Source organism: Panthera uncia, assembly GCF_023721935.1.
Source record: "Panthera uncia isolate 11264 chromosome B3 unlocalized genomic scaffold, Puncia_PCG_1.0 HiC_scaffold_1, whole genome shotgun sequence".
In the NCBI taxonomy this organism is placed as follows: domain Eukaryota; kingdom Metazoa; phylum Chordata; class Mammalia; order Carnivora; family Felidae; genus Panthera; species Panthera uncia.
In genome coordinates this window covers 66,565,973-66,581,456 of record NW_026057582.1, presented here as the reverse complement: position 1 = coordinate 66,581,456, position 15,484 = coordinate 66,565,973, and the positions used below count along the sequence as shown (strand labels likewise).

The window sequence follows — 15,484 nt, the reverse complement described above, 5'->3', positions numbered from 1 at the left end:
GCGCCCCGAGGGTAACTGTATCTTTAAAAAATCATTTCAGTTAATAAATGAAGAGAAAATGACAAAATAACATATCACAATCACATTCTAATTAAATATGAATCTGAGCAATGACCATCAATTGCTGTAACATCACAAAAGTTAACTAGACACTATCTGTCTCCTAATGGAAGTACCCAAAACTACCTACAAAGTATTCTTGCCGAAAACAAACAACCTACCCATGAACCTCATATGGACACACTTCTTGCCTCCTGTTCCCATCTGTGTTTTCTCCCATCATCTGTGGAAATCAACAACCCTAAATCACTAACCTGAGTGAGTGATGAAAATGTTTTCATTCATTTCTTTAAATTTTTTCCCTAAATATCATCTCTTTCCCCTGTTTCCATCCTTCTGTCGCCAGGAGTACCAGCAATGCAAACTTTACTTTTAAAGTCCAACAGAAGAGGGATTGGAAGTTAATGACCATGGGAACTAGGCCCACAGGGCTTAGTTTATGGAATGCAAGGAAGAGTTGCTGGAGCCAGGTTATGGTCAGCAATGCAGCTGAGGACTCTTTGGTCGAAGATTATCAAATGGTGGATAAAGCAAATAGACTTTCTATGAACCCACATTCAGCCTCAGGTCCAGTGTCCATCATTATCCATACTTCTTCTGAGCACCCATCTCTATCTACTAGGATGGGCACAGTAAAGGAATAATCCAAGAAGACTCTTGACACACCCATTACTAACAATGAATAAAATACCCTTAAGGGTAGGAATTATGTCCTCCTAGATCTTTGTAGCACATACCTCACATCACCTAGTGCAGTGCTGTGTATAATGGTAAACATTCAGTAGCTTATTAGTAGACATAAGACAATGTAACAGAATAAACAGATAATTATACATGAAAAAAAAAAGTGGGTGCTACTGAACTTCTCCACATTCACTGAAGATTTACTTGTTAAATTGAAATGTTAATATTTTGTTTAAAAATCTAAAGCCTAAAGAAAAAGGCTGAGAATTAAGGAGTTAAGCACACCACTTAAGTTAGAAAAAGAACCACAAAGTAAATCCAAAGAGAGTTGGAGAAATGAGATGATGAAGATAAAAACAAAAATCCCAAAACAGAGAAACTAAGATGCATTAGAGTAGAATCAAACCTGGTGTATTTGAAAGCGAGAGTAGATCTTTTCTTTTAACAATGCCGTCCTCTCTATGATAAAATAATTGTCAGTAATAATCATGAAATGAAATAACTAATAATAATGGCTATAAAAGACAGAAAGTGAATATCTTCTAATGTTTACTTTTGAGAGAGAGAGAGAGAGAGAGAGTTGTAGAGAGAAAGGGAGACACAATCCAAAGCAGACTCCAGGCTCTGAGCTGTCAGCACGGCGCCCGACGCGGACTGCGAGATCATGACCTGAGCTGAAGTCAGAGGCTTAAACTATTGAGCCACCCAGGAGCCCCAAAAGTGAATATTCTATTTTATTGAACTTATGTACAATCATGCCAGTAGAAAAATTTTTTTTAAAAAAATCAAGGATAGAAAAAGGAAAAATGTAATGGGATGTTTCTAAATTATATTAATATGTTTTATATTGAAAAAGAAAACCTTGTATCTATATAATCTGTTACGGTAATGAATAACATTATAATGAATAGCAAAGGGAAGTTAAATAAAAAGAATAGCAACTAATAAAGCATACATTTTTATTTTAGAGGTATTTTTCAAATTCCATAAAGTATCTCATGCTTGAATTAAAACTTTTACCTCAACAACAGAAGTATTGGACCCCGTAGTTCCTACTCTACTTCATTGTTTAAATTTGTAAAGGTATATAAAAACTCCAAGAGCAACCTAGAATGACAGAAATGAAGTAACTTGATTTTATTTCTTATTATTTATTTTTAATCTATTGCATACACAGAAGAACATGTAAAACCACAGCAATTGGAGACACAAACTGTCTAAATTAAGATCTAACAAACCCAAGTCATTATGCATTTACTCTCTAAATGAATGCAAACAACTGAGTCTAAATAAGTTACATGAAGATGCGATAACTAGTTTTCCCATTAGCTTCAAGGATGATATTTCATAATGCAAATTATAGTAAGGACACAGTACTTTGAAATTGACACAGATTTTTTGAAACCTAAATAACAACCGCGTCAACTTTTTTAGACTTTTGGCCAAAAAAAGAGTTTTTAATTCACCGATATTGTTTAGAATTACCAGTGCATGATAATAATATAAAAGCTTGTCAACTTTTAGTCAGTTTTACCAATTGTTTTTAAATTCTCTACAGGAAACACACCTCCTAACTGCCTGTATCCAGGGAAGACCACTCTCACCACCTACCCATCATGTGCCACTGATGCAAAGACTAATACTTGAAAAGCCTAGTAAAATGGACAAATGTAAAAATGTTGTAAACAAGAGAAGGCACAAATAAATGACACCAGGAATTAAAAAAAGGAGACACAATTTCAAATAGCATAGCCACTAAAGAAGTAAGAAGAACACTCTGAACAACTGTATGACAATATATGGGAAAATTTCAGATGAAATGAAAATACTCCAGTAAAATATAACTTAAAAAGCAACTAAGAAAGAAAAATTTAATAGTCAATTAAATTGAATGTTTATTTTTATTTGGAGAAAAATAGTAATCACCCAGGGTTAATGGTAATTTATGCCAAATATTCAAAGAACTGGGCATTACAATCTTAAGCTAACTTTTCCAGAAAATACAAAAAAGAGGACAAACTTTCCAACTCATTCCATGAGATCAGTGTATCCTTCCCACAACAACCAGACAAAGACAAGAAGAGGAAAGAAAGGGTTAGTGTAATTTGTGAACATCAATTTAAAAAATCTAAACAAAATATTAAACTGAAAATAGCAACATACAAAAAAATATATCATGAACATGTAGTATTTATCTGAACAATATAAGAGTTATTTGGCATTCTTAATAGAAAATCCATACTACGATTTTACATGCAAAAAAAGTTTTTACAACTTCAATGTGCATTCATGATTTTAAAAGTACACTTAAACTAGGAATAGAAGATAACTTCCTTATACATGCAAAAAGAAGTTTTTAAAAGTTCAACATACATTCATAATTTTAAAAACACACCGAAGTAGGAATAAAAGATAACTTCCCTAAAAGTTACCTGTGAAAAGTTTAGAGCAATCATTTTTAATGTAGGAACTTATGAAGCATACCCTAAAAAATTAGCTACAATTTTTCTGGTTCTACATATGAGTTTGGAAGTCACCACTCGGTTCTAACAAGTAAAAAGCTGAATATACTAAGAAATAATCAACTCTTCTAGGATCCATAAATGAGGAGAGGACACAGGACAAAACTCTGCCTGCAAGAGTGATGAGACAGGTGAATCAGGACATCTTGGGGTCCTTGAGGCACAAGCAGAAACTGCCTCGGGCAATCAGTGTCAGAGGAAGAAAAACCCGAACTTCAACTGATAAATTGTAGCAGCTCAGTGTAGACAATCCTGCAAGTTAAAAACTCCAGGGAGACCCAGTCATTGGGGGTCCCTCACAATTCTGTGAGATTTACCTCCAGGACCTCAAACATATTTCCACAATAAATATCAGAGAAAAATCTTGTCTGGCCCAGGCAGGGAGAGAAAAAAAGGAACCATTTTCTTTTTTTTTTTTTTTTAATTTTTTTTAACATTTATTCATTTTGGGGAGTGAGAAAGACAGAGCATGAGCAGGGGAGGGGCAGAGAGAGAGGGAGACACAGAATCCGAAGCAGGCTCTAGGCTCCGAGCTGTCAGCACAGAGCCTGACGCGGGGCTCTAACTCTTAAACCCCGAGATCATGACCTGAGCTGAAGTCCGATGCTCAACTGACTGAGCCACCCAGGCGCACCCCTAAAATGGAACCATTTTCAAACACTCCAGAGCACTCTGCTCTTAGCAAGGACAGCTCTCAGGAGAAACTGTTTTACCAGAAGGTAACTTGCTTGGGTATTAATAGAACCTAACTGACCTGGGGAAAGAAAATACCCAATTACAGTCCACTCAGCAATCCTGTCCCAAACAAAAAAGGAGAAAAGTGGGCCAAAGACCTTAACAGACATCTCACCAAAGAAGATACAGAAATAGCAAATAAGCATATGAAAAGATGCTTCACATCATATATCCTCAGGGAAATGCAAATTAAAACAACAATGAGATACCACTCCCTACCTATTTGAATGGCAAAATCCAGAACAAAACCCAGATGCTGACAAGGATGTAAAGTAATGGGAACACTCATTTATTGCTGGTGGGAATGTAATATAGATCAAACACTTTGGAAGACAGTTTGGCATTTTCTTACAAAACTAGAACTCTTATCATACCATACTGTAATCACACTCCTTGGTATTTACCCAAAAGAATTGAAAACTTATGTCCATATAACAATCTGCACATCAGTGTTCACAGGAACTTAATGCACAATTGTCAAAAATTGGAAGCAACCATGATTTCCTTCCGTAGGTGAATGGATAAGTAAACTGTGGTATATCCAGACAATGGAATATTATTCAGCTCTAAAAAGAAATGTTTTTCAATACATGAGAGACGTGGAGAAAAAAAATAAGTATGCCTTCAAAGAGAAAGAAGCCAGTATGAAAAGACTAATGCTATATGATTTAACTACATGATATTCTAGAAAATGCAAAACTATGTTGACAGTAGAAAGACCAGTAGTTGCCAGAGTGGGAAAGAAAGGGAGAAATAGGTGAACACAGAGAATGTTTAGGGCAGTGAAATTACTGCATATGAAACCATGACGGTGAATACATGTCATTATGTTTTTGTCCAAACTATAAAATGTACAACATCAACAGTGAACCATAATGTAAATTGTGACTTTTGGCTGATGATTAATCATGCAACTTCATCAGTTGTAACAAATGTACTACGCTGGTGGAGGATGGTCATAATGGGGTAAGTTACATTTATGTAGGGGCAGAGGATATATGGGTTATTTCTGCACCTTTCTCTTAACTTTGCTGTGGATCTAATCTCTTCTAAAAATTAAGGCTTTCAAATTTTCAATATATATATATATATATATATATATATATATATATTTAATTTATACACAGGTCAAAAACACATCTATCACCACACTAATACAGATAAGAAACTGTACTTGGGTAATCAGATAAGAAAAAGAAACTAAATGCCTAAGAATTAGAAAAGCAGAAACAACACTGTCATTATCGCAGATGATTCTTGTCTACATTGAAAATTCAAAATAAACTGTGAACAAATTATTAAAAATAAGTTTAGCACAGTGTCAGGATACAAGTGAAATATGAAAGAATTTTGTTGTACATCAGAAGCAAACTGATCATAATTTTTAAAAGATAGCATTACAATAGCAACAAAATATATACATTACTGAGGCAGAAGTCGACAAAGACGTTTGCATCATTTGTGGAGATCATTAGAAAATTTATTGAAAGATCTTAAGGAATACCCAATCAACTGAGAGATATACTATGTTTACAAATTTAGAAACTTACTTTTATATATATGTCAGTTTCTCCAAATATATCTATAGGTTCTGTATAAACTAAATAGATATCCCAGTAAGATTTTTTAAACGAATTCAACACCAAAATTTTGTTAGAAGAACAAAGGGCCACGTATATCCAAAACATTCAGAAACAAGATTAATGTGGAAAACATTTCCACCAAGATCTCAAAAATTATTATAAATTTCAAGTATTTAGAAGAATAGCATACTGGAATAGAGACAAAAAGATCAGTGGAACCAAATAAAAGCCAGTATATAGATACATGTGTATATATAGAACTTTAACATATGACAGATGTGTTATAGAGCATTGTGAATATGAAGAACTATTCCCTAGAAGATGTTCAAAAGCTTGTTTATTCATAGTGGGTGGTTGGGGGGGGGGGGGGAGAATGGAACTGTACTTCACACTATACACAAAAACCCACTTCCAAGTGGAACAAAGATTTCAAGGTGGAAAGCAAAACGTTACAAATTTTAGATAAAAAGAAGATAGTTTTATAATCTCAGAATAGGGATAAAAAGGAAAAAGTTTTAATTCCTAATCATGAAAGATAATATATATATATGATTACATTGGTAGTTTAAATTTTTGTTCATCAAGAGCCATAGTTAACAAATTAGAAAATTAACCATAAAATGGGAGAAAATAACTGCAGCATATATAATTGATGAAAAAAATAGTAGTTAAACTATATAACAGATTCCTCTAAAGCAGAAACAAAAATGGGAAAAATATATGAGCAGGAATTTCCAAGAAGTTTAAATATGTATGGGCAATAATTCAAGTAAAATAAAGTGCAACATCATTCATCAGTGCCATGTCAAATAAGCCCAGAATGAGATACTTTTCGACACACTTAGTTTACCAAACATCATGAATTCTGGTAGTGTCAAATGTTGAAGTCACTGATCAATAAAATGCAATTTTTCTATATGTGCTTTTATATACTGTTGATAGCAGTATAAAATGATCAACTACTTTGGCAACGTTTTGTATCAGTTGGTAAAGTTGAACATGTGCACGCAATATGACATGGCCATTCCACTCCTAGATATAATCTTTAGAGACACCTTGGAGCAGGTGCACCAGGAGCCAGGTATAAGAATGTCTGTGGCAACATCATGTGAAATTATTAAACACTGAAAACAACTCAAATGCCCAACGATAGGAGAATGGATACATAAATGGGTAAATGACACTATATGCAGTAGGGAAAATAAACAAATTAGACAACAAAATGGAGGAAACTTGAGAACAGAGTTTGAATAAATATCCATTCTAAATATCATTTAGTGTACAATTTTAATAAAGTTCAGTAAAGACTAAATATTTATAGATGCATAGATATAACAGAAAATTAATTTTTAAATCAAAGAAATAGTGCTTGCATGTGAGGAAAGAGGCAGGGAGATGGGCTAGACTACAAAAGCCATATTCATAATGTTCTAGAGAGTACATTGAATGATGCATTGACTGTTTAATCATCATGGTTTATGATTTACATATGGGAAATGCAATATTAAATGGATCAAATCAAGTGGTAAAAGACAACTAAATTTTTTTTAATAAATTTTTTTTTTAATGTTTATTTATTCTTGAGACAGAGACAGCACATGAACAGGGGAGGGGCAGAAAGAGGGAGACACAGAATCTGAAACAGGCTCCAGACTCAGATGTCAGCACAGAGCCCGACGTGGGGATCGAACCCATGAACTGTGAGATCATGACGTGAGCCGAAGTCGGATGCTCAACCGACTGAGTCACCCAGGCGCTCCAGACAACTAATTTTTTTTAGAAAGATAAATAAGAAAAAGAAGGAACAAGGATGAGAGGAAAACAATGTAGTTACCCACCATACTCTTAAACATGTGTTCTGATGGTGGGTGATGGGTGCCAAGGGGCAACAATGAGTGCAACAGGAATCCTTTCTTGGACATAAATGAAACACATGGAAGGTATGTTTCAGAGCATTCTGATGTGTGATCTTGTTTAGTGTATTATGGTTTTGCTTGAAAAGACTACTTGAAAAGACAATAGAAACTGTAGGAAATCAATTGTTTGTAGAGGAAAAAATACACTGTTTACAAGATATTAGGAATAAAATTTAGGAACATGAAGAAAAGTGAACTTTAAATCTTACTAAGGCTCTAGATATAGCTACAACTTAATAAAAAAATACAAAAGACAGAACAGTATTCTAACCCCATGAGGAAACAATTCTACAACATAAATGACTCAGTTTTGCCAACAAATAAAAGGCATGTGGAACAAAAAAGAGCAGTGACAAAGCTTAAAATAACATTTTATTGCAATATATGGACTAATTAGACCTTATTCAGATCTTGATTCAAAGTGTTACAAAAATGTATTAAACAGGGAGAATTTAAACACTATTTGATACGTTAAATAATCATTATTTTTATTGTGATAATGGTATTGTGATTTTTTATAAGACCTTAGTTTTTAAGACAAATGCTAACATATTTACAGATGATACACTAAAATATTGTGAATTTGCTTAAAGATAATTGTGGAGAGAGAAGTGGATAAGAACATAGAAGCCAGATTGGTCAGAAAATGATAGCTGAGACTAGAGATGGATACTAGGATATTTTTTTATATTGTTCTCTCTAAATGTGGATATGGTTGAAATTTTCTACTATAACATGGAAAAATTATATATATACTGTGTATCCTATTTATTTCTCATAACAAGCCCATAAAGAAAAGAGTGTTATATACTACACTTTTTTTTTTAAGAAAAAATGAAACCCAGGAAGCTAAGGGATATGTAAGTTAAGTTTATAATGAGGCAGAACTGAGATCACAATCTAGAGGCTACAGACTTAACCAATGTTTTTCTACCCACCTCTGAATCCATAGAATTTTATGCTCCCACTAGGTGATGTTCCAGATCATTATTTATAAATGAGATGAACCTTGGTGGAATGACTCTCTAAGCAACATAAAGCAACATATTCTTAGACAGATAAATGGAGTGTGTTGTAACCTTGTAAACAACTTCTAAAAATGAACCAGCCCTTGGAGTTTTTTTTCATCACCTTTCCCCCAGGAGAAACACTTGTCAAAAACTGAATGCACTTCATTGTTGCTTCATTAATAACTTCTCTGAATAAATGCAAAAAAGTTACTATTTCTAAAAGTAGTGTGCCATTTAAATTAATGTCGCAGTTTCGGCAACATCTTCAGGTGCCAAGGGAACAGACAAAAAGGTAAATATTGGATTCTATGTGATTTTAACCACAGTTATTAAAAGGCTTACAGCCTAGAAAGGAAGAAAGGAAGGGAAAAAGAGACCAGGGTATGGCATAGTATTTGATGGGCATGGTGGAGCAGGGAGATGAAAATTAAATGCCCAGTTTTAAATGGCTTACTGTGGTTTGTTTGAAAAAATACCTAGTCTGGTATGAAAATTCACTCTTTAAATCTTTTTGGCAGAAATAAATGCCTCCATGTTTACAAAAGTATGCCTATGAAAGACTGAAAATATTACGTTAATAAAGTTACTAAAAGCCAGACAGCAACAGAAATGTTAAAGAAACCTAGACCCAGAATGACAAAAATTAAAAACAAAATAAAACTTCTAATAGAACATTTAAGATTTTTGTCATATTCTCTTAATGTATTTACTTCTTAAATTCTCTTAATGTAGTTACTTCTTAAAAACTCAGTTTCGGGGCGCCTGGGTGGCGCAGTCGGTTGGGCGTCCGACTTCAGCCAGGTCACGATCTCGCGGTCCGTGAGTTCGAGCCCCGCGTCAGGCTCTGGGCTGATGGCTCGGAGCCTGGAGCCTGTTTCCGATTCTGTGTCTCCCTCTCTCTGCCCCTCCCCCGTTCATGCTCTGTCTCTCTCTGTCCCAAAAATAAAAAATAAAAAACGTTGAAAAAAAAAAAAAAAAAAACTCAGTTTCATTTCGGCTTAACTTGGTCTTTCCACATAGTTTGTAAATATTCTATTTTGTGGTTAAAACTAATAACTCTCCTTGTCATCAACACAAGCCTGGTTCCCTAAAGCATTTTTAAATTCAAAGGTAATTCGGTTTCAGAGCAAAGTCATGCACAGAATTCTAATTTGCAGTGGAAAATCTGCACCATGCCTGATGATGTCTCCCTGGAGACAAAACATCAGGTAGTTTTGTCAATCAAATCAAAGTCATCATGTTCCCTTCTAATTTATTATAGTTATTTATATGTTTACTTATGTCTTCAAGGGAGATTTGATTATGAATTATTTACTGTTGTTATTCTCTTGTAATGCACCAATCACCATATCGAGACCAATTTAGGAATGATGTCTGCAAATTTCCAGATAAAGAATACTAAGCGATTTGTGTGATAAACTAATGATACCATGAAAGAAGGGAGATTGTTCTACATGAAATTCCTTCTTCGTCTCTCTTAAAAGCTTAGCAATATTTCCAAATCCAGTTCTTCATTCTCCTCTGTAAAGCCTTCTTTAACGATTCTTGTTGCTGGTGACAGTTTCTTTCCTTGATAATTAAATATCTCTTATCCTATCCCATATATGTAACTTTTGACCATTGATTTCTTCTTTATTTAAATTTAAATTTAACTTTTCAGTCCTAGAGGAAAAGGATGACTAGTCTATTTTTTCTCTAATAACTTGTATATAATTTTATTAGAATGTTTTGTACAATTAATGCTAACAATAGATACTGGTGACTTTATTGATTGAATGGCTCTGTGATAGACTGCAATATTGATCCAAATTCTTAAACATCCCACTTACTTACAGCATTTGCATTGTAATTTTGAAGTGCTCTTTCAAGGTAAGGGAGGGGGCATAAATTGCTAGTCATGTGACATGCCTTGGTTAAAATAATGTTAGTGGTTTGTTTGGATGAAAAGCAAAACATTATCAGCAGAGGCTTGAGGTGTCATCAGCAGAGGCTTGAATGGGCTTACACAATGAGGTTTGTTGTCTTACACCTCTACAAATTCTATAAAGAAAAACATTGCCAGATTAGCCCGGGAGAAGGACCAGAAATATTTGCAGCAGAACTAAGAGGCCCTACTAATAATATTTGAAGCCATCCTAGATCAACCAAGAGCCAGCCATCCCTAGATGTATAAGCAAGTCCAACCAAGATAATTAGAACAACCAATGTGACCAACCTATATGCATGAGCAACAAATACTTATTGTATAATGCCACTGTTTTTGTAGTTAATTATCATACAATATACTCATGGTGATAAATATTGATGAAACCCTAAACATTTTTTAATGTTTATTTATTTTGGGAGAGAGAGTGTGCATGTGCGAGTGGGGGAGAGGCAGAGAGAGAGGGAGAAAGTGAATCCCAGCCAGGCTCTGCACTGTGAGCACAGAACCCTACACAGGGCTCAACTCCCTGAACCATGAGATCATGACTGAGCCAAAATCAAGAGTCAGACACTTTAACCCAGGTGCCCCCTAAAAAAATATTTTAAGAGAATTTACAAAGTAGTACAATTAGAGAAAGTTTTGTAATAAAGTTTGTTAGTGATTTGCTTCAATTAAAGTGAGAAAGAGACAAGATATTTGAGGTAAGGATCTATTCATGCACTCATTAAAAAACTTTCATCAAGCTGATATGATGTGACACAAACTGTAAATGACATTGGAGAAATAAGAATAATGAGACACAGTTCCTACACCTAAGCAAACCATTAAGCCAACAATATGATTACATTATGATGTTTTGATTGGTAGATACTTTTACAGCTTTCTGTAGGAGCCACTATAGAAAGGAATTCAGCTTGCAGCATTAGATAAATTTTCTTGGAAGAAGCACTTGTTGAAATGTCAAAAAGATTTTTTGGGTTATCAGAAAAAGGTGAGAAGGCATCTACCTAAATAAATCCCACAGTCTCAGATCAGCACATTTTGAAGAAGAGAAAATCATTGGGTGTTCCTCAAACCAGGGATATACAGATAACACTGGCAAGTTAGGTAGAGCCTAGAAAATTAGTCTTCTTAGAAATAATTAAGATTTTGGACTTCACTCAGTAGGTTATGAGGACTGACTGAAATTTTTACAAAGAAGAATGACATGATAAAGCTTAGATTTTATAGAGATTAGTTAGATGCAAAGTGTGAGGGGGGATTGGAGTGAATAAAGGCATCCAGTTGAGAAATGATGAGGCCCTAAAATCAGACAGGGTAGTGGACATCCTATTTAAAGATACTAAGGGAGTATAGTCAATTAGTCGTGGTAATAGAAAGTAGATGGTAGGCTAAAAAAGGGAAAGTACAAGATTTCTGGACTAAAAGAAATGGGTAAAAGAGTGAGGGAAGATGTCAAAAGAATAGTTTGTAAAGGGGAAAAGTGAATTCAGTTTGAATGCTTTGTTGAGATTTGGGTATCTCCTCCATCCTGGAGAAAATTATACAGAAATTTGGGGATAAAGGGACAAGAGCTTTAAGTATATATGGCAATAGAAATACAAGCTTTATTAGCATATTTAATTACAGTTGAGCTATGGGTGAAATAAGCATGTGCAGTGAGACAAGAAAACAGTGAGGAAAACTTCCTGGAAAATACAACATTAGAACGTAGGTGTTGAGAAGCATTTAGGTTTGGAGACTGGTTAAGAATACTGGATAGAAGAAGAATAAGGGAGGGACTGGGGATATTGAATTCACCAAGAGAGTAAAGAGAGGGTTCAAGTGATCTAAGCTGAATGAGGAAGGAAAGAAAACTAAGGGTGGTGTATTTTCTTACATATATAGGTAAGATATCAAATATAAGAAAAGTTCTAAATTATTCTATTGAGTGAGGAATAAAATGAAAAGGACATAAAAATTTGATTTAAAGATTGTACTTGAGACAATGAAGGACACCATATAATAATAAAAGGAACAATCAAATAAGAAGATATAACAATTATAAATATTTATACATCTAACATAAGAGCACCCAGATAAATAAAACAATAACAAACATAAGGGATAATACAATTGATAATAACATAATAATAGGGGATCTTAACACCCCACTTACATCAATGAACAGATCATCTAAACAGAAAATCAACATGGAAACAATGGCTTTGAATGAAGCAATGGACCAAATGGATTTAACAGATATATACAGAACATTCCACACTAAAACAGAAGAATACACATTCTTTTCAAGTGCACATAAAACATTCTCCAGAATGGATCACATATTAGGTCATAAATCAGATTTCAACAAATACAATAAGATTGAGATCAAACCATACTCAAAAATAAATTCAAAATGGGTAAAAGATCTAAATGTGATACCGAAAACCATAAAAACCATAGAGGAGAACACAGGCAGTAACTTCTTTGACATAGGTCATAGCAACTTCTTTCTTGATAGATCTCTTCAGGTAAAGGAAACAAAATCAAAGATGAACTGCTAGAACTACATCAAAATAAAAAGCTTCTGCATAGTGAAGGAAACAATAAACAAAACTAAAAGGCAACCTACCGAATGGGTAAAGATATTTGCAAATGTCATATCTGATAAGGGGTTAAATATCTAAATATATAAACAACTTAAACTCAACACCTAAAAATTGAATAGTCCAATTAAAAATGGGCAGAAGACATGAATAGAAATTCTTCCAAAGATGACATACAGATGGCCAACAAACACATGAAATGATGCTCAACATCACTCATCATCAGGGAAATGCAAGTCAAAACCACAATGAGATATCACCACATATCTCTCAGAATGGCTAAAATCAACAACACAAGAAGCAATAAGTGTTGGGGAGAATGTAGAGAAAGGGGAACCCTCTTGCACTATTGGTGGAAATGCAAACTGGTCATCTTCTCTGGAAAACAGTATGGAGATTCCTCAAAAAGTTAAAAATAGTATGACCCCATGATCCAGCAATCACACTACTAGATATCTACCCCCAAAATATAAAAATATTAATTCAAATGCACCCTGATATTTATTGCATCATTGTCTACAATAGATTTATTATGGAAACAGCCCAAGTGTCCATCGACAGATGAATAAAGAAGATAAAGAAGAAATAAATAATTTGCCATCTTGCCATTTGCAACAACAGAGATGGAGTTAGAGAGCAATTTGCTAAGCAAATTAAGTGAATCAGACAAAGACAAATACCATGATTTTCACTCATATGTAGAATTAAGAAACAAATGAGCAGAGGGAAAAAAAAAACAGAGAGAGGAAAACGAAGAAATAGACTCTTAACTATAGGGAACAAATTGATGGTTACCAGAAGGGAGGTGGGTGGGGGGATAGACTGAATAGGTGAAGGGGATTAAGGAGTACACTTGTGATGAGCACTGGGTGATGTATGGAAGTGTTGAATCACTATACTCTACACCTAAAACTAAGACTATACTGTATATTTACTAAAAGGATTTTAAACAAAAACTTTTTTAAAAAATAAAGATTGAACTTGAATGATGTAGAGAATTAAGTACAGAGGTAAAAGGTTAGTCTGACTGTCTTTATACTGCAGCCCTAGCTAAATCAGGGAGAATATGTTTCTTGCAGCTAAATTTCTTGGCAATCTTCATGAATATGGCAAACTGTAATTTCCAAAAATGTTCACAGCAATATTTTCAGTTCTACATATTCTTCCAGAACTTTTCCACTCCCCATCAAGAAGCAGTATATTGCCTCTTGCCTTTGAGTCAGGATAGGATTAAAAAATTGCCTCAATGAATAAAATAGGGCAGAAGTGACTTTGAGTGATTTCTAGGTCTCATTTAATCCCATTTACTATATATAACAATCTCATTTAATATATGTAACAACCTTTGGATGTAAGTTCTGTATCATCCACATTCTATATGTGGGATCTTGAGGCTCACAGAGCTTGGGTAACATATTGAAGATAACATAGGTGGTAAGTGGCACAGCTGGGATGATTTGATGTGTAGGATTTTCCCTCAAAGCTGTTGGTTGTAAACCCAGGCTCTGAATCCAGATTGCCTCAGCTTGAATTCAAACTCAATCCAAGATATAATCTCTGCCAAATACTTAGAACAATATTAACACAGTATGTTTTAAATGCAATCTGTATTAAGATAAAGCATTATTTACAATATTGGGAGTATCGCCTTTAATGCATTATTTCAATAGTTTTCCAGATTTAATGTACAGTCACAAAAGTTAAGGCTAATTAAAGAAATGTATACATATCATATATCTAAACACATAACATTGGGTTGCAGAGTTGAAAGTGAGTTAAGTAATCTAGTTAAATAAAGTACGATTTTATCTAATATGGTACACTCATTCTTAATTCAGAGATTTCTTGTCTGAGTATATGACCCCCAAGAGGGATCCTAAGGAAGTCCTAACTGTGCTCTGAAACTATTTTTTGCTTATCCCTCTTCTAGTTGTTAGGCTTCAGGAATATCCTTTCAGGGATACAGGATTCTACTCAAGTAACTGCTACAGAATATCATCCTCTGTATTTGGAGCCACCATTGGATGTTCCTAACTATGGCAACAGGAAAGCTCCAAAAAAACACTTTACAACGTCCAAATGTTTATGACAATATTTGTTATTAGTTATCTGGTTATTATTTTTTCTAAATCTTGAGGCCACTCTGTCAACATACCTTTCTTATGGAAAACAATAGAAGGGAGGTACACCCTCAAGAAAGTGTGAAGTGAAGGGTTATAAGATCATGACAAGTTCAGAAAATAAGTGTGGCAAAATAAGTTGGGAGAATTAGAACAATGAGAAGGGAATATTGGAATTAAGAATTTTAGAGTTTTTACCATTCTAGGTGACACCAAGTCTAAGGTTTAGTTATTGGAGAGGCTGACTAGAGTCTACTGCTGAGAGTTAATAAGTTGTTAGCTGGAGTTCAAGAGTGTCATATCCACGGACAAGGAGTTTAAGAGATCAGTGTAGAGGCT

General features: G+C 34.3%; 1 long non-coding RNA gene across 1 annotated transcript in view; it reads right to left on the bottom strand.

The window, feature by feature from the left end:
- The window catches only part of LOC125909614 (uncharacterized), a 95,116-nt gene extending 79,842 nt beyond the window's left edge, over positions 1–15,274 (bottom strand). Inside the window, exon 1 of the long non-coding RNA XR_007453746.1 lies at positions 15,181–15,274. This is a non-coding gene — a long non-coding RNA (uncharacterized LOC125909614). The remainder of the gene's footprint in view (positions 1–15,180) is intronic.
- Between the last annotated feature and the right edge of the window lie 210 nt (positions 15,275–15,484).